General features: G+C 36.2%; 1 protein-coding gene across 7 annotated transcripts in view; it reads right to left on the reverse strand.

Moving 5' to 3' along the window:
• Positions 1 to 20,107, reverse strand: part of ntng1a (netrin g1a) — a 190,656-nt gene that overhangs the window by 142,819 nt on the left and 27,730 nt on the right. For all 7 annotated transcript variants that reach the window (XM_077508786.1, XM_077508785.1, XM_077508784.1 and 4 more), the window contains exon 3: positions 15,203 to 15,234. The gene's annotated coding sequence lies outside the window, so the exon portion shown is untranslated. The remainder of the gene's footprint in view (positions 1 to 15,202; positions 15,235 to 20,107) is intronic.

The raw sequence follows: 20,107 nt of genomic DNA on the forward strand, positions 1-20,107 counted from the left end.
AACCTGCCAGTGTAATGTCCAGTTCTCATAGAGACTGACTGCACATCACTCGTGGTTGCAAACTCCCCAACAAGGTATATAAGTCCTCAAACTAAGTTTCCCACCCATGGTTCAGCGAGTGTCATGATAATCTGTTTTGTATTCTGGCGAGTGAAATATGATGTATGAGCATATGCTTTTCAAATGAGTTTAAACTGGAGTCAGGGTCTGATATCTCTGAGCAAAGATAATCATTTCTTGTTCTGTCTTTTTAGCTGTGAGATGGTGGAAGGTGCAGCGGAGAGAGCCAGATGGATATTATGCTGACTTTTGCAAAAGGGTAACGGGGATGGGGAGTGGGGTTTGTCTTTATACTGTCTGTACATTGGCATGTTTGTGTACCATATTTATATAAACTGTCAAAATGCAAATAAAATATTCCAAAAAGTGGAGAAGGACCCAGAAGGAAGATACATCCATGAATCTATTTCCCAAACCGCTAATCTCATGGTTTTACTGTGAAGTAACAGTTTATTTCATTCTTTAAAAACAAAATGAAATGATTTGACACGGTATCGACTAGGGATGCAACGATTCCGGCAATATTGTGATATTAAAACTGCCACAATATTGTCGTCGTCATATTCACAATATTTAAAAGCTACACATTAAAAAAAAAAAAAAAAAAAAAAAGTCTGGTTGATTTGCATTTGTGCAGTTCTAGCACCCTCTGGTGGCAAGTTTTTTTTAATTGCAGTTTAATTTTCATTCATTATGTTTTGGCCCTCCTATGTTTAAAATACACTCATTGTCAGATGAAGGGGATTGTAAAATGTTTTGAAGTGAGTCAATATGTGGAGGAACTCAATGTGGGCTTGCATTACCGATTAAGTGCCTCAATATTAAGATGTTAGATAATTAATGCCGCATTTTTTTTTTTAAAGATTTTAAACCTAAAAGGGGCAAAACATGCCTCTCGAAAATTCAACTGCACTAAAAACTAGCCACCAGAGGGTGCTAGAACTGCACAATGGAAATACACAACTTTTTTTTTTCTTTTTTTTTTTTATGTGCTGCTTTTAATATTGTGACAAGACGATGATGATATATTGTGGCAGTTTTAATATCGCGATATTGCCGTTGTTGTTACATCTCTAGCTCAAATGTGCTGTTTGAGATGGCAACATTGCAACTGCGATTCAAATTTTTGTGACATTCCTGACCAGCCCGTCCATTTTTGTCAGTTATCTATGAACTAGTCTGAAGGTTGCTCACCCTAAGCAGGCCTACATGTATTAAAATCCAATCCAAAGAAATGTGTGAATCTGACTGCGTAGTCACATGCTCAGCCATGGTTTCAGAAATATTCAATATGAATTCAGCAGGGACCTGCTTCCCTGCAGACATTTTGATTGGTCATAGCAGGGAAAGCGCAGGCGAGACTAACAGCATTAACCTTGGCTTAGTTTGAAGGAAGCCATACTGATGAACCATTATACACAATAGTGGCATTGTGAATTTTGAAAAGAAACAATAAAATGATTTAGTTGACTTGGTCCTTATTATTTCTCACTTTTAAAAAGTCAATTTATTGTTATTTATCCATTGATTTTCTTAATGTATTCGTGGTGTGTTACTTTTATGGTCAGATATTCTTTTCATTCAGGAACAAATGATGAAATGTTCTTTTCAAAATGTGACCAAAGTCAACAATAACAGTTGCTATTATCATACATGAAAGTACTCTATGTCCTATCCTTTAGTTATTTAAAAAAAAAAAAGAAGTGGTTTGACTTAGGTGAGCTATTGTTAGTCTTTTGTGCCAACTTAATCCCTCTTCATACATGGGGATGAGAGGTTGGTCAGCGCCGAAACATTTTAATTTGGAAAATGGTACAGGATCAACACTGTTTTAAAGTTGTTTTTTTGCAGAGCTTTACAAGGAAATCTTCCTCTAAGCTTCTGCCACACACAACCAGTTCTTTGATGGTGAATTATAATAAAAGCCTCCTTCCGTTACTCCACCCTGATTACTGATTACATTTGGTCAGTACAACATGTCATCTACGAGATTAATAAGGAACCTTTTGCCTATCTGACTGAATCTTAACACTCTGATTTTTGCTGCTACAGTAAATCATTTTTCCTTCAACATCAAGTTATTTTAACAGGTTAAAAATGTATTTCCCTTTATTTCTAATCAAGCTGCTTTGCTTCCCCTGAAGCCCTCCAGAGTTGAAAAGAGCGTTAATACCTCAAACTACCCAAAGATAAATCTCATTTTGGATGAATCAGAAGAATGAAACGTTACGCGAGGTGGAAGACGCAGCTGGAGAGGCGGTTGAAGCTTCGGCTGCAACGTTTTCCCATTTCTAACTTCATTAGAGCTGATTAAAGCGACTGCCGCATCATTTGGTCACGTCACATGACTAGATTTTTGTTTTTTCGCATTCAAGTTTTGAAAAAAAAAAAGAAAAAAAGCTTTTAATCTTCACACCATATGGTACTATAGAGGAACACAAACAACTGTAGTGACCGCCTGCAATACAACTGATTTTCGAAAAGTTATTTAAAGAGGAGGCCATTTTGAGATTATATGGAGGATAAACAAATCAGTTATGTTTTTAGTCTCCGTTAAGGTTTGCTTGCAACATTGCTGAACAGTGGCCAGTGACTGTCAAGCAACATGAAATATGCCTTTCAAAATAATAATAAAAAAAAAAATCATTTAGGTTTCTTTTTGTGTCTCCGAGAGGTTCGTCTTTGTCGTGGCCTTTCCGTATCTCATTTCATCAACTGTCAAAATCGGCGCTGCACCATTTTATCATTCTCCCATGAACCACTTTGAATTCTCATCTAGCCTCTCAGGGTTTCACCAAGCAAAAATCACAAATCACAGACAACAAGTGTTGCAATTATACTTCAAGGACTTTTTTTTTTTTTTTCGTTTCTCTTTAATCAACATTATACTATAAGGGACGAAATAGCAGCCTGAATACATTAGCCCTCCAAAATATAAAGTAAACAGAGGTAGAAGAGTATGAAATAATATTCATAGTCCTCCTCACTTGTCTTAAGTGCAAGTTCCAAGAATGGTTCCACTTGTGAGCAAGGTCAACTTCTTTTAGCCAGCTAGCCAGGCTGTGACACTCCCTTGCGTTACTAATGAGACAGGAGCAGCGAGGGGCTCTGTGTGGAGATAAACAACCTGGCAGAGTCTGCCCCCGAGGGTAAAAACCCTGCGCTTTGGGTCCTTTTTGGCCATTAGAAATATCCAGCTGCCGTTTTACTGCATAAAGCAAAAGTCGACTGTGTTTCCGCAAGTTGGTACTCAAGCGAAGAAAAACTGGAGCACTCAGAGAGCATGAACCTTTGATTAAGGTTTAAAACTGTGAAATCATGAGGACATGAACTTTCCCCACTTTATTTCCTTTTAGTCATTAAGATTATACATAAACACAAGAAAATACAATCTCTGATGACATTTACAAAGAAATATGTTTAGTATGCCACATGTATACTCCATAGATATAGAATAGATTTTAAAATTCTGTTACTGCTCTATAAATCACTGAATGGTTTGGGTCCTGACTACATTAAGGAAATGCTAATTGCATATAAACCCAGTAGGACTCCAAGGTCTTCAGATTCGAGTCAATTGGTGAATCCCAAGTTTCAAAGCAACATGGCGAAGCGGCTTTTAGCTGTTATGCTGCACGCAAATGGAATAAATTGCAAACAGAGGTGAAATCATCCCCAAGTACAAATGCCTTTAAATCTAGCTTATAACAGGCCCATTAGTGGAGCCCAAGTTTCAAAGCAAACAAGGTGAAGCAGCTTTTAGCTGGTATGCTGCACACAAATGGAATAAATTGCAAACGGAAGTGACATCTCCAAGTACAAATGCTTTTAAATCTAGGTACAAACGGGTCAATTATTGGAGCCCAAGTTTCTAAGCAAACAAGGTGAAGCAGCTTTTAGCTGGTATGCTGCACACAAATGGAATAAATTGCAAACAGAGGTGAAATCATCCCCAAGTACAAATGCCTTTAAATCTAGCTTATAACAGGCCCATTAGTGGAGCCCAAGTTTCAAAGCAAACAAGGTGAAGCAGCTTTTAGCTGGTATGCTGCACACAAATGGAATAAGTTGCAAACAGAAGTGAAGTCATCCTCAAGTACAAATGTTTTTAAATCTACGTACAAACGGGTCAATTAGTGGAGCCCAAGTTTCAAAGCAAACAAGGTGAAGCAGCTTTTAGCTGTTATGCTGCATGCAAATGGAATAAATTGCAAACGGAAGTGACATCATCTCCAAGTACAAATGCTTTTAAATCTAGGTACAAACGGGTCAATTATTGGAGCCCAAGTTTCGAAGCAAACAAGGTGAAGCAGCTTTTAGCTGTTGTGCTGCACACAAATGGAATAAGTTGCCAGAAGAAGTGAAGAAAGCCCCAACTAGAAATGCTATTAAATCCAGATTATCATGTTTTTTTTTTTTCTCTCCATGCATTTCAATTGTCAATTATATGGTGGTTTTTGCTATTCGTGGGAGGGGCCTGTCCCTATCACCCGTGAATGGTGGCGGTCGACTGTCGAGTAAATGTAAAAGTTGCTTAAGTTGATATTGCTGTATCTTCTGGTTGAATCAGTGATTTTTTTGTTTTTTTAACTCAATCGGCTGTAAAATCCTGATCTGTCAAGCTTAATTTGGATGGTTGATTTTTGGTTTCGTTTTTATTGCCTGCACCTAACAGTACCATCACAATGGATTTGAAATAAAGCAATATATGATTGAAGTGTAGACTTTAAGAGGATTCAAAAATACTGAATTTTCCATTTAGAAATTGCAGCCATATTTCACCCTCATTGAGATCCCCGTTTTCCGAGGGTTAAAAATATTTGGACCAAATAGAATTGAGGGGTGATATCAAGGCAAACATATGAAAGATCTGTTAATGTCCAATTATGTTTGGGAATTGAAATCTTTTTGTACACTCTGTACTGATGAGTTGTTGATATCATTCCCTTATTGATTTCTTCCCATCATAAAATATCAATATTTTCCCCATCAAAACTAAATGGGAACCCTTTTGGCTCAATGTAACAAAGTTGACATGTTCCCGGTCGGTCTCTTTCACCGATGTATTCTGATAAAAGCCAGCATGTTTTAATCCACATTGGACCTTTTTCGAATTGTGACTCTTCGATAAATCCAGGTGAGTCGCAAGCGACCTCTACCCTGCAGTCTGACTATTCTCCTGCCTCGGAGGGGGGCATGTTCATGGGATGAAAGGGGAGAACAGGCCATGGCACTCAAGCAGCAGGGAACTAAGGGTTGACGCTGTGGAGATAAAGGCCACTATTGATTTCTCCACTGCCTGAAGCATTTTTTTAAATTTCATATTAGATTGCAATTTGCTGGATAAAGCCGTCTTATTTAAAATGCGATGTCACATTCGCTACGTGTAAGAATTGTTTTGTACAGTAGAACATACTTTCTCCTTTATAAACATACGTAGGATGTCGCCAAAATTAGTCCTGCATTGTCAAAATCACTTCTTTGGATCATAGTGACCTTGAGGCCAAATAATTACCCAGTACGAGTTCTGTTTTCTTTGCATAATAAATGCCCCGCGCAATAAATTGAGGAAAGTCTTCAACACTCGGAAAGACAATGAGAGGAGGACCTTTTCCCAGCATAAAAGCTCCAGTCAGCAGCGCCGTAATTGCTTTTCATACGGCAAATTTGCTTTTACTTTCCCTGTTAATGAAATTAAACCGGAACATTCTTCTCACAATCAGCAGAGCAGTAGACCTAAATGTCAGCGGCTCCTGGATTTCTTCATTCAATTTGAGCAAACACCCAGGAGAGAGGGAGGGTATATGGCATGAACTGATTGACAGAGTTCCATTACAGGGGCTTATCAGACCTCTGTTTGCAATTATCTCGGTTCAGTATGGAGGTGGGATTTGATTTTGCGCCAGGATTATAGTCAGGAGGATGTGTGCAGAAAGGGGTACTTCCACATTATGACCCCTCCATAATGCTCATTTGCATGCTCTATACCGCACGGGCTGAATTCAGTGTTTTGGTCAGAGTAAGTATTTTGCTCTTCAGGTATTGTGAATATTGATTTATTTATTTATTTTATTTATTTATTTATTTTTTTTTTTAAATCAAACCTGTAAGATTTGAAAATTCTGATGTACAAGTTTATCTCATTCAAACCCAATTATAATTGCCTATACATGCCACAAGATGGCAGCAAATCATTACTTTTCTATTAGACAATGCTCTGGCTGGTATATTTTTGTCACTTCAACAGTTAATTGGCATAAGGATGCCACAAAATGGCACCAAAGCACTGTTTTCCATACGACACGGCTTTGACATAAGCCAAAAAAAAAACAAAAAACTGCAAATAGTTTTTCATGGAATAACAGCACTTGTACCAAATAAAGGAATAAATGCATAAATAAATAAATTTAAAAGGTACATTTCTAAGTTGCGAATTTTGACTATGCGGGGTACCCGTCCGTGCCACAACTACCTACCCCCTAACCACCCCCAACACCCAATTAAGGCATTAAAGAATAACAAAAATGAGTTTCTGACAACCCTTAGAGACAGTGTGCATCATCTAGTCATGAACTAATAATTCAGTAATTTTAAAAACCCACAATTAACTTAAAAAAAAAAAAAATGTTCGTTTACCTGAGTCCCGTGGTTCAGGCTAACTCTGCGTTGCTCTCGCTCGGTTTGGCTAGCTTCTCCTGTTAGCCACTCCACCGAGCCACTCTGGCTGGCCGGGCTGCTCAAAAATAATAGTTCTATATTGGTGGTAGCCTTGCTAAGCGCGGTCTCTGATATATAGTGCGTATGCTTCAAAATCAATGCAATCTTTTAGTTCACCACGAGATGGCACTAAATAATACACATAGTACCTTAAAAATAGTTACAGAGTTCAAATCCTTTTGATGCAAATTTTGTTTTCCAAATTTTATTGACCTTCCAAATTCTCTTTACCGTAGAACGTAAATGTGATGCAACTGAATTGAATTAAGGTGAATTATCAGCTAAATTATTCCGGAATGGAATTATGGCATATTGTTGGATGTAAATAGTTAACTGCATAAATTGCTTATGCTGAAAGGCCGACATCAGTAGCAGGGACTGATCCGTATGAATCCTGACTTTTGTGGCGTAAAAGTTTTATTTGTAAAGTATCAGAACACGGTGCTTTAATGGAACGTTTTGCAAAAAAACTCAAGTATTTCCTTCAAACTTCAAAAGAACACTTTTTTTTTTTGCTCTCAAATTCTCAATGTACAACCCCACAGCCACTTAACTTGATTTTCTTTCTAACCTCCTGCAGTCTGTGCATTTTTAGGCACCGTGTTCAGTCGTGGTCAGCACAATCACAACAGGCTGAGTGCAGCGGCCGTTTGATAGGTTGGGGAAATAAATGCTTCAAGTCTCAGATGCAACCAATTGTTGAAGGACAGCTACGCCTTGCAAATCACTCAGAGGGAGCAAAAGGGGGGCATGTTCGACTCTGGTCGGGTCAGCAACACTGAGCGCAATCCTCATTACGGTGCTAAAACGGTTATATGCAAATCGCCACAATCAATTACCTCTTCATTCATGGACATGACCACGCAACATGACTTAGCCCTACTTTGCCATAAACAGCTAAACAAAACCCACAATGACTAATGCTTGCATGCATACACGTGCAGTTAGTATCAAGAGGTCTCTCTGCAGTACGAATTACAGAGGAGAAAATGTAAATGCTTTTTGTCTCCCAATATAAATATGCATTCTAAACGTATTTCCATAATGACTGTGGTTTGGTGCGCATATGGGGTGTTTGCCTCAACTAAGGCGGTGCTGCATGTAAAATGAGCTGCGCTTCCTTCTGCCTCTTTCATGAACTCTCCGGGGCTGCTCTGTCGACCAACGCTGAACATGACAGCTCCAACCCAGACAGGTGGGAGACTTAATTTAACATTCATGATGTTTGGTTATCGAAATTTTAAGATGACCGAGAGAGGCGTGTGTGTGTGGTTATATTATATTTGCATGTTGATGGTAGATAAATGTGTTGGAGTAGTGAGGTGAAGAAATAAAAGCAGGCAATAACATAAAAAAAAATATATATATATATATTTTTTTAAAAAGCACTTCAGGTGACTGTAGTATAATAATAATCTTTTCAATAACTTATGTTGCTGGTTAAACTGACAATTTTTCTAAAAGTAAGTCATCACTTCTAAATAAATTTGTTGCATTAAATTAACTCAATACATTTTTTTTTCTCCTGCTGATTTTGATCATTAAAATTCCCTGGCTCAAATTGACCCATTTAAAGTACAAAAAATATAAAAGTAAGTGACAAGTATGAGGGCTTAAGTGTAATCGACAATAAATATGAATTGTAGTAGTTTTGCTCATTGAGTTATTAATCATATTGCAATATACAGAAAAAAAAAATTATTCTTTCCGACCCTTTTGGGTCATGACCTGGGTCATTTTAATTAATTTAATTAAATTTTATATATAAATAATTAAATATGCTTGGGTCAAATTGACCCGCAAACATCATAGCTATGCCAAGGAAACAGATCTTTTTCTTTTTTTTTTTTATTCTATTTTATATTAATTAAAGGGATACTTAACTTATTTAGCCCATTTTAGCAATAAAACGTTAATATTTTGTCTATGATTAATTTGATACTTTCATTACTTTTCACGTACAATTAGTACCTTTTAAAAAAACACATTTTGCAACTTGCTGTCGACTGAAAATGACATCACAAGGTAACCAATCACAGCTCACCTGTTTTCTAGGTTTGGTCATCTGACATTCACAAGCTGAGCTGTGATTGGTTACCTGAGACTTTGTGATGTCATTTTCAGTCGACAGCAAGTTGCAAAATGTGTTTTTAAAAAAAAGGTACTAATTGTACATGAAAACTAATGAAAATATCAAATTTATTATAGGCAAAATATTAATGTTTGACTGCCAAAAATGGCTAAATAAGTAAAGTATCCCTTTAATGAATTAAAAAGTTCAGACTGACCCTCGTGAAGATAACAGAAGGGTTAAATAAATTAATCTAAAGTCTTTGAGATCTAATGACTCGACTTTAATGAAATGCTTGAATGTGCCAAACTATTTCAAAAAAAAAAAAAAAAAAAAAAAAAAAAAGGTGAACTGACAGTATCGACTTTAGGATTGGAACAGAAATTCAGCTTTTTAAATCTTGCTTTACAGGAAAAGTCAATAGTGTTGCTTTGCTCATCAATAAAGCCATTTCCAGACCAGCCGCTTAGATTACAAAAGAATGGCGGCTAATTATCCAAGGCTGATAATATTGACAAGACAGTTGTGCTGCAGATGATGCAGACACCAAAGATACGTCTGAATAATTGATGAAAGCAAATTACAAAATGTTTCCAACAGCATTTAAAAAAAAAAAAAAAAAAAAAAAAAAAAAAAGAAGTATCCATTCATATTTACGTAATAGTATTTAACTCAACTAAATTACACGTGAATAAAAACAGCAGACTGAGTTGAGAAGCTTTGAGAAAGATGATGGGGAGAGGAAAAACGATGTTCAAATAGAGCCTGCTAATGAGCTGGCGAGAGATTTACATAGCTTGATGACGAAGGATTGTGAGCAATTACCTGCATGCAGCCCAAGGTTTAATCTGAAATGGGTTTAGGTCAGGTGACAATGGCGACCAATCAGTCCCTGTCTGGTGAGGTCAACAGGAACACAAATTCTCCCGGGTTTAACACAAGCTAAAAGTTGAAGGGCTGTCAAATGAATGACAAATTTCGATTAACTTTAAAATATTTGAAATATTGTGTATGAATTGTTTCAAGTAACATTCAAGAATGGCCACCGTTTCATCAGTAAAATTTCTAATAAATTGGGCCTTTCTTTCCCTCTCCTTCAAGTTTCCTTTTTTTTTTTTCCCCCCCATCTAAGAAACTTGGGACGCTAATTAGCAAACTGCCAGGCTTTCCTTCCCCTTCTCTCTCCCACCATTGTCGTTGGTTTTCGTATTTCTCGGATGGGTTGCGACTGTGAAGATTTTTTTTTTTTTTTAAATACATACTTGAATGGTGAAAAAAGTATTTCAGACGGTGACTTTGGGGAATAAAAGTTTGGCAGCTTGTTACGAAGATCCTAACTGTCAGGGTTACCTGTTTTACATCTTTTAAAAACGACACAAAAAGGAGAGAAGACATTCCGTTCAGGGCTCACAACTGATACATTTCACTCCTGCACTCTCTGAAGATTCCTCTCCTCACCCTCTCTATTTGCTTTTCCACGCCCCTAGTTACATGGGTGTTCCAACCCTAAAAAATGCAAATGCAAGGCATAGTAGGAACACAGTGCACTTGTTTGTCTATGTGAGTGGAAAATTGCAGAGTACATGTGTGGTCAAGTTTACAATCATTTCTTGAACAGAAAACAGGCAACCTCAGCAGGCTGGCTCGAACCATTTTGCCGCGATAGATGCTGTGGTCCTTCAGCTTTTTGAGTCATCTTCAAAAATAGCGAGGCTACGTGAATGTGAGTGGGAACAGAGCAAAGCATTCTTCATTGCCAGCAGAAGCAGTTCTTCATTGCAGCAAATGTATGATAACTTATTTACAATTTTTCATACACTAACATAACAGACTGTGGTTTCTTAGTCTGAAGACTAAGGGCGCTATGTGGAACGGGATTAGCGGCAAATAGGAACGTCGCTACAGTACATACATGTAGTGTATTTTACAAATAGATTAAAAAAAATACTTATAGAACTTCAATTATGTGAAAGTCTGGCTTTTTCAAGACTGATGAAAACTACTTATAAAGTACCTACAAACTGCAATATTGTTCAATATATGACCTCTATAAATATTATTTTCCATAAGATGACAATTATCCACACTGAGAGACGCATTATATTTATAACCCAACAACATAACTCAAAATTGTGCAAAACTTTGGCCATTTCCTGAAAACTCACATTTCAGGCGCAATTTCACAATACTTGTAAGCTTTCCTAAAAGCCGGATTGCAGCCTACCTCACCATGCAACTTCTAAACCAGCCCCCACCACTCCCCAATGACATTACTAAAGCCATTCAAGGACTCTGCTTCATTTTGAGTGAAAGCATGTCAGATATGATTGATTTGGATAGAATAATGCTTGCCTGGAGTTCCACACAACTGTCATGGAAATAGGTTGACAGCTGGACCAGATACTTTATCAGACTTATACAAACAGATTTAACCGTGGCGCCGAGCCTGTGATTGTATTAAAATATGTATCGAGGCTTTAAAGGAAAATGTTTGTGGACGTGGAGAAATCTACATTGTCTGGGATGGAAACGGTGGCAGAGATCCTTTTTAACTTTGAAGCTTTACACGATAGTTTGATGATGATTTTCATGTCTTTTCTTTTAGGAGTTCATCTGAAGTAGCAAGGGAGAGTCATTTCAACTAATTTAATTTGCAAGCCCATCAATTGTCAATATGAAATTATGAGCTGATTTTCAAGATAAGTGTACTGTACATTAACAGAATGCTGCAATCCAGACATCCACGTATCTGGATGGATGGTGTCTGGAGCTGTATATAAGGCGTGCCACTCAAAAACTTAACACAGTCCATCAAATCCATCGGCAAAGAAGATGCACAGCATCTGAAAGGAATGGATGCATTCTTGAGCTTGTGTGGAGAAAAAAAAAAAAAAAAAAGTCTTCGAACATGTTTTCACATTCACGGTGAAATTCTTTTTTTTTCCCCACCTTTGTCTATATCACCAGTTTCTTTTCAAGCTTAAGAGTCAAAGACTCTTACGTGACATAAGCATCTTATCCAACTATAACCTACATTTTCTATACGAACTGTAATCAGTTGAATGTCCAGTGCTGTAGCTGTCCTTCAGCTCAGTAAGTAGTCGAGACATTTTCAGACGGCTGATACTGTGAAAACTAAGTACTGTCCAGATAAACACAATAAGAATTTCAAGTTCTGATTAAAAGCAGTGACGCATACAACACACAATATTGTGCTTTTGTACATAACAGACAAAGAAATAGGCTTGGCCAGTCATTTTATTGCCATGCGCTCCTATTGGCACAGTGGCACAAAGTATGACGGTCTACGCAGTTTAAAATGCTGTGTTGGGCTGAAGCAGGCGTAAATTAGCACTCATTCACTCCCAGCCATATTCACGGAAGCAATCCCGTTCGCTCCCGGCTATTTTACTGAATTTTGACTGATTTTGCAAGGCCCACAGAACAGTGTGTTCTATTGCTATAAAAGCATGGAACCTATCAAAAAGATTCAAGTCTCTTCTTTCATCAGGAAAAAAAATTTTGTTTCCGTTTTGTAGCAATTAGCATTAGAAGAGAGCTAAGTTTCATAAGTTTTTACAAATCTATTTAAATTGTCAGCAATTTAGCTTTTTTTTTTCTACATGGCCCTGGGTTGATCTCCTTTGCTCTGGTGCCACCTGCTGTCCGTTTGTGTAATAACTACCATTTATGCAACTTTTCCTTGCAGTTGAGAGGCTGCATGAAAAGCCGTCTGTATACTCTAGCATAAAAAAACAAACCAAAATAACGTATAAATATGTCTTTGGGACACAAAGCAAAAAAACGTTTTTACACGTTATTGGGAGCAAATGAGTTAAATTAATATTTTTTTTATGCATGTTGAAAAATATTTGCAGGTATAAAATACAAATAAACGAGCAGTTGCATGTCTAGACAATGCTAACTAGCTAATTATACATATAGTGCAAATAGTACAGCTAAAATTAACCTCTATGTACATAAATGATCACAATCACTACTTTAATAACATTTAATATTCAGGCACTTACTTACAAATGGATGCACAGATTTTGAATGAAGTCAATTTGTGGAGGAAATCAAATGTGTTGCGTTCCCCTTCATCTGGCCATTAGGCGTGGGTCTTAAACAAAGGTGGCCAAAACATGCCTAATTTAAATTAAACCACACTACTAAACTAACCACCAGAGGGTGCTGGAACTGCACAAATTGAATAACATTTTTTTTTTTTTTAAACTAATGTGATGCTTTTAATATTACTATTATTACTATATTATTATTTTATATATTACATCCTTATGGGCTAACATCTCAATTTTGTTTTTTCTGTCTGTAAGCAACATTCAAAGATCGAAATATGAACAACAGAAAAAAATACAACTAAATACAATTACATATGTGAAAACTAAGAACTGGATATATTTCATATTACTTTGTGTCAGAAAGCTTTCGCTAAAGACTCAGATTGGACTAGTTTCCCTCTAGGACCTTTTAGCCTAATTCTATGTGACATCATTTAAAATGAGATTTGCGACTAAATCTTTCTGACATGGCAATTATTATCCGAGAGTACATGCCATTTACAAGCGCAGATCTGGTTTGTTTGTGTTACTGTCTGTCATAACCAATAACTGACATGTATGACATATCATTTATTCAATTTTAATAGTGATGACAAATCTAAATTTAGACGCTTTTCTCTGAAGTACAAAACAACTTTTACAAGTGCATGATTGGATGATGATGCAGGTGTCATTCATCAGGACTTCAGTGAAACGTATGATGGGGTAATTATGTAAACAATGATTGGCAGCTTCAATAACAATTTTTGTCGGGGAAAAAATCTTCAAAAGAGCTCACATTTACATAAGTATCATAGATTAATACGACAGCCGAGCAGCTGCTCTCACCAGGATGCCAACATCATAACGTTCAGTGATTTGGTGTAATCAGGAAAACGGTTTTTCTTTTTTCTATTCTAAACAGGGAGGGGAAAAAAGTAAAGTGTTGCTAGATACTATTTGTCATATGTGGTAGAATATAAGGAGAAAATGCGGGTTCTATATCAGGGTTGTTGCTTCAGGTATCAGCAAATCTAATTTAATGCCATTTGTTATGCAACTTAAAACTAATTTAATGCTCACGTCATACTGCATAAACATACACATGCATTGTTTATATAACTCACACGTTATATCTTTTCTAAATGTACAATAAAATTTTGTTGTTTTCACGTTTTTCATTCACTTGGTGACATCAAAGTGTCCAAATATGCTTACCAAATCCAAATGTGGTTGTTTTAGCTCATCGATTTAGTAACTTTACAGTAATACATACAAGTTATTGAAGTTGAAAAATATATACTAAACAATTTAAAAGGAGTGTGAAACATTGAGTCATAGATTTATGTTGAGGTTTTTGTTTTTTTTTGTACTTCTGCCACTAGGTGGCATTAGTGTTTCATGTTGGATTTTGGCGACAGGAGCAGTATATTATTTTGGTTTGTAAAGGTCTACTATATAGGGATGTAACGATATCCAAATGTCACGATATGAAGGTCACGATACGATAATTATCACGATATTGTGGGGGCGTTGGTAATATTTAAAAAAGGTCACAATATAATAAAAGAAAAAAAAAAAGAGCTCATACTAAAAAAAAAGCACAATATTGTTCTTTTGTACATAACAGCAATACATATAAACCACCTACAATCTCTAATAACAATATTGAGGCACTTATTTGCTAATGCAAGCACTAATTGATTTATTAGGTTATTAAATTAAATTATTAAATTAGGTTCCCCTTCATCTGACAATTAGCATAGATTTTAACCAAAGAAGGCCAAAACATCCCTAATGAAAATTAAATTGCACTAATAAACTAGCCACTAGAGGGTGCTACAACGGCACATATGGAAATCAACTTTTTTTTTTTTAACAGATTTGGTCCTTTTATATATTGTGAACATGACGACAACGATATTGTGGCAGTTTTAATATCACGATATCGCCCTTATCGTTACATCCCCACTACTATATTTAAATTTTTTATATATCTGCCTTCTGGACATCCTATTTAATGCAATTTAAGGCCTTAAAGTTTTAGCAAACTCAGTTTCATGACTTTTAATGTTTTTTTAAGACCCACAGAAGCCCTGTTTGTAGACTTTTCTGTTTTTGATAAAGTTTTTGGTTAACTTTGTCTTAAGAATAGTTCAGCACCAACACTACATTTCACTGCCTGCTTTAAAAGAAGAATTTATGTTACATTATGTCTTTTATTGTATGCGATATAAAAGAGATTTATGTATGTGACAAATAAGTGTGGTGTAAGGGAGGTCGCACCAAATACCTTTTCGGATTCTTCTGACTTTTGTGCGTTTTCTGGAACAGAGACATGAAAAAATTACCGTGATATGTGTATTGTATAACAAGTCAGTCATTTAAATGCATTGAACGAAGTAATTAAAAAGTAGGATTTAAGCCAGTAAATATGGGATGGTAATACCTATTTTTATTTTTTTTTCTGGATAACAAAACCACTTTTCTTGAGATTGAAACCTCAACCCTCCAGTTTGAGTATTAGACATGTAAATTGTGTGCCACATTGCCATTTGACACTTTCTTCCTTTCTTTTGGCATTTCTAATTTGAAGCAACAGAAGCAGGTGTCAGTCTCCGCCAATCCCGACTGCCCATCTGGGTTTTCATTACAGGGGCCGGATTGCACAGCAGCCGGAGATAAATTGGTTATGTCTAACGTCAAATTATATCCAGGACTTTGCAATTCAATTCACTTATCGGAAAAGGGGAGGGAAAATCTGCTAAACGACATGTTCCAATCTAGCGCCTCCCGTAAAAGATACATTTACAAAAGATGTAACCTCTTCAAATTGCCTTCTACTCGACACATGAATGGCGGGAAAAACCCGCCATTCATGTCATGTTTGATGGGAAATGGGATGTTTTCAAAATAGAACAGCCAAGTCCTTTTAAGTAATTATTTGACACCTACAAAGCTGCTTTCGAACGGCCTGAAACCAATTGGCCCACGGGATGCGACTTTGTAATATTCTCTATGTGCCATTCAGGTTGGCAAAGTTAATTTAGGTTTTCCATTTGAGATGTTTTTCATCTAGCGACCTAGATTGGGGAGACTTTGTTCTATTTTCAGATGTTACAGGTTGTGATTTACATGATCAATGAATGAATTATAATTTCATCATCATTTCAAACATACGGCAATATTCTGCAGTTTAAATATTATGCTGAGTCAACGCTTTCAAAATAATGATTCAATTCAAACATGGAGTAATTAAAGATACAGTGATTGTAGAGCCCAGTCACACTGGCTCAGTCCCCCCCCCCCCAGCATGCCAACTCATATGTATGTAACTGTTACTTTATCGTGTATGCTACTAGTTACTTTACCGATTAGTTGCTTGAAAAAGTAAATGAGTTACTCAACTGATTACTTTCTTTAAAAAGAAACTTAAAAATCAACGTTTATAATAAATAGCTTAAAAAGTAACTTAGTTACTTTCCTTACCGGTAATTGCTTTAAAAAAATCATTTTGTTACTTGACTGACTACTTTGAAAAAGTAACTTAGCTACTGAATACTTGCTTAAAAATAAAATTAAAACTTGAAACGCAACTTTTCAAATAACTCATACAGAAAATCCGAAGGACGCAAGGGCCACATAATGTTATGAAGAGACATTGTGTTTAGTCTTAAAAATTGTATAAATAATTTTTTGTTCTTTTGCACATTTAGAAAAATGCTACAGTATATAAACCAATTTTTTGTAATATGGCAGTAGGGTTATTATAGCTTTGGAATTTTTCATTTTAGTTTTTATTTCGTTTTGAGTTTTGTTTGTTTTTTAAATTCAGTTTTAATTAATTTTCAGGGTGATTGTTAGTTTTTTTTTTAATTAGTTTTAGTTCTTTAATAAATGCTTAGTTTTAGTTTAGTTAGTTTCAGTATTAGTTTTTTTATGTGTATGACTTGTGCGCAATATTGAAAAAAAAAAAAAAAAAAAAAAAAAAAAAAAAAAAAAACACCATCGGCACGACGTCATAATTCCAGTTTATATCAAAAATAAATCTACTAAAAATCACATTTAAAATCATCCCCAAAGTCTGGTGCATTAAAATTAATTACCAAAGACTCAAACGAAGGACATGTTTGCTATAATTATAGTTAGTTCTGTAAACATAAAATGTAGTTTCAGTCAGTTTTCTTCTTTAAAAAGCATCTTCGTTTTTATTTTATTTTGTTAACAAAATTGTTTTTTGAATTTTAGTTTTTTTTGTTTTTTTTAAGTTATCTAAAATAACCTTTAATAGCACCTGTGTTTTTTGACACTCTCCCTTCTTACTTTGACCATCTCCGGACATCTTTGTTTTTATTTTAATTGAACCGAGTCATTTTTAGCATATGTCGCGGGCCACTAAAAAATGTATGGCGGGCCGCAAATGGCCCCCGGGCCGTTGTTTGGACACCACTGTTACAGATTAATGAAATAACTTGTTGTACATTGTTCTGCGCTGTCCAGTAATGCTGAAGTTGACTTTTTCATAGCTGTAAGCCATGATTCACAGATGCCGTGCCTATCAGTCATGGAGGTGACCGTCCCTCGGGCACAAGTGGAGGGAAGCTGAGAGTGAACTTCCTCATCTCAACTGTTCATGACTCATGACCCCTTCACGCTCACAAGCGAAAATGAGTTGTGGGGCTGAGCAGTCCCCTAAAAGGATTCCATAAAAGATGAAAGTATCACCAGAGGCTTGCGCAAGATGTGTCCTTCCCTGCAAAGAAATGCTTTCCGTTGGGGTTGAAAGCTAAGCTCCACCTACAAACGCATCATCCGTTGTCCGAGCCATGGCGGCCTATTGATGGGATGCATCGATTTCCTGATTAATGGACCTCCTCCACCATTTGCGTTCACCGCTGCCGACATCATTTTAATGTGTGCATGATCGATAGCTCCATCAACACTGAGAATATCCCGCCGTCAAGCTACAGGGGATTTGTCTGGCCATGTGTTCCTGTCACAATGAGCATGTTCAGATCCGAAAGGGCACACGGTGTTTGAGTATTACAAATTTATGCAAAAGAAAATATTAATGTTATTTATTATTTTTGGAAAGGGAAAAAAAAAAAAAAAAAAAAAACATTTTCACAATGACTTGTTGAAGGAGGGCTTTGTTTAAAAAGCAATTGTATGTCACACAAAAAAAGCTTGCTATATATATGGAGGAACAAAACAGCTAAAAAAAAAAAAAAATTAATAAATGCATAACTAAATAAATACCATAAATAAATAAAATAAAAACAGATATAAAAATATAATAAAAAAATTTAAAAAAATATATATATACACACACAAATAGAAAGTTATAGCTGCATAAATAAATAAAAGTAAAAATAAATGCAAAAATATAGAATTTAAAAAATAAATAAAAAATAAATAAATAAAAAAATAAAAAAAATAAAAAAAAGACTCTGCTCTCACATTTATTTATTTCATGCTGCAGACGCTCTACCAGGATGAAATATTATTCAAATGAGAGGGCGGTCCAAAGCATATCTTGGATTCGACTCAGCCGCTGCAAACTGACTTTCATTGGTCGAGTGAGCGGATCGATGATGAACAAGGAAGTCTTGCCAGCTTACATGAGAGCTCCAGCAATGGACGACTAGCTTGTTGACATTTATTTTTATTTTTTGAATCTCTTTATTTTTTTATTTATGGATATTTGTTATTTCCTATTACATTTATTTTTTTTTTTTTATTAGATTTTTCTATTCATTTTTATTTTCACTTTATTTTATTATAATATATATAATATATCTATTAGCCTGTGATGGCGATGTAAACATAACAGCAGGGATCAGTTGAAAACCTCACATTGCTTTCAAGCGCACCCACCACAATAGTCCTCACCCCACAGCATGCAACACGGCAAGAAATAATGGGCAACGTGAGCTGGCCGGACAATGGTGGAGACAGTAATTGGAAGTGTTTCTGTGGATGAAACATTTCTTAGGAAACGGGATTATTAAGAAAAATCCTTTACATCTGCTACACATCTAATAATTATCTGACTATACAATACATTTATGTTTTCGTGACAGTTTTCTTTAGAGTTTTTTTTTTTTTTTTTTTTTTTTTTTTTTGTAAATTGCTGCATATCATATGCTGTGAATGGATTGCGTGCTGGTTGACTATTTTTGGAGACAGTGACAAATGAGGAAGAAAATGCATCATTGTTGTTTACACAAATGACCCCGAATTGCTCATTAACTCATTTACTCCCAATAACGTGTAAACACGTTTTTTTTTATGTTCTAAGTGTCCCAAAGACGTATTTATACGTTTTGTTTTTTGTTTTGTTTTTTTATGCTAGAGCATACAGAAGGCTTTGATGCAGCCTCTCAACTGCAAAGAATGGTTGCAGAAATGGTAGTTATTACACAAACGGCCAGTAGGTGGCAGCAGAGCAAAGGCGATCAACCAGAGCCATCTAGAAAAAAAAAAAAAAGCTCAATTACTTACCAATTTTGAATTGATTTGTTAAAACTGATGAAACTTAGCTCTCTGCTAATGCTAATTGCGGCAAAACGGAAACAGATAGAAACACTTTTTTTTTTTTTTCCTGATGAAAGAAGAGACTTTAATCGTTCTTTCGATAGGTTCCATACTTTTATAGCAATAGAACACAATATTCTGTGAGCCTTGCAAAATCAGTCAAAATCCAGTAAAACAGCCGGAAGCGAACGGGATTGCTTCTGTCAAAATGGCTGGGAGTGAATGAGTTAATGAAGAGATTTATTACATGCAAAATGACATCCCATTCTATATAACTTTATGTTATGCTGTATTTCCCATCCAAACAGCAGCTCGGGTTTAACAGTGCCTCCCCCCCCCTAAACTTAAACCCAGAGGCATTCGTGGTCCGACCCTTTCATATGGGTTTAAAGAGTCTTTATGGATGGCTCCCATAGTGGGACACCAAGTTGGTCGAGAGATTTTCAAGCTCCCTTGAAGTATCCCGACTTGTTGTGTTGACTATTCATGGAGGCCTGCGCCTGAGGCCGTTCGTCTGAACAGCGCTCATCTGTGGCTTCCCGAAAAGGTGGGCTGCTGACTGGCGGTAAGCTTCCAGGTGACACCAGTGAGGGAGGGGGGGGATCTTTGGAAAGCAAAGAGGCAAATATGACTCCCCCTTTAGCAATATCCTTCTCCATTC

This window comes from Festucalex cinctus, chromosome 20 (genome assembly GCF_051991245.1).
Source record: "Festucalex cinctus isolate MCC-2025b chromosome 20, RoL_Fcin_1.0, whole genome shotgun sequence".
NCBI classification, from domain to species: Eukaryota; Metazoa; Chordata; class Actinopteri; order Syngnathiformes; family Syngnathidae; genus Festucalex; species Festucalex cinctus.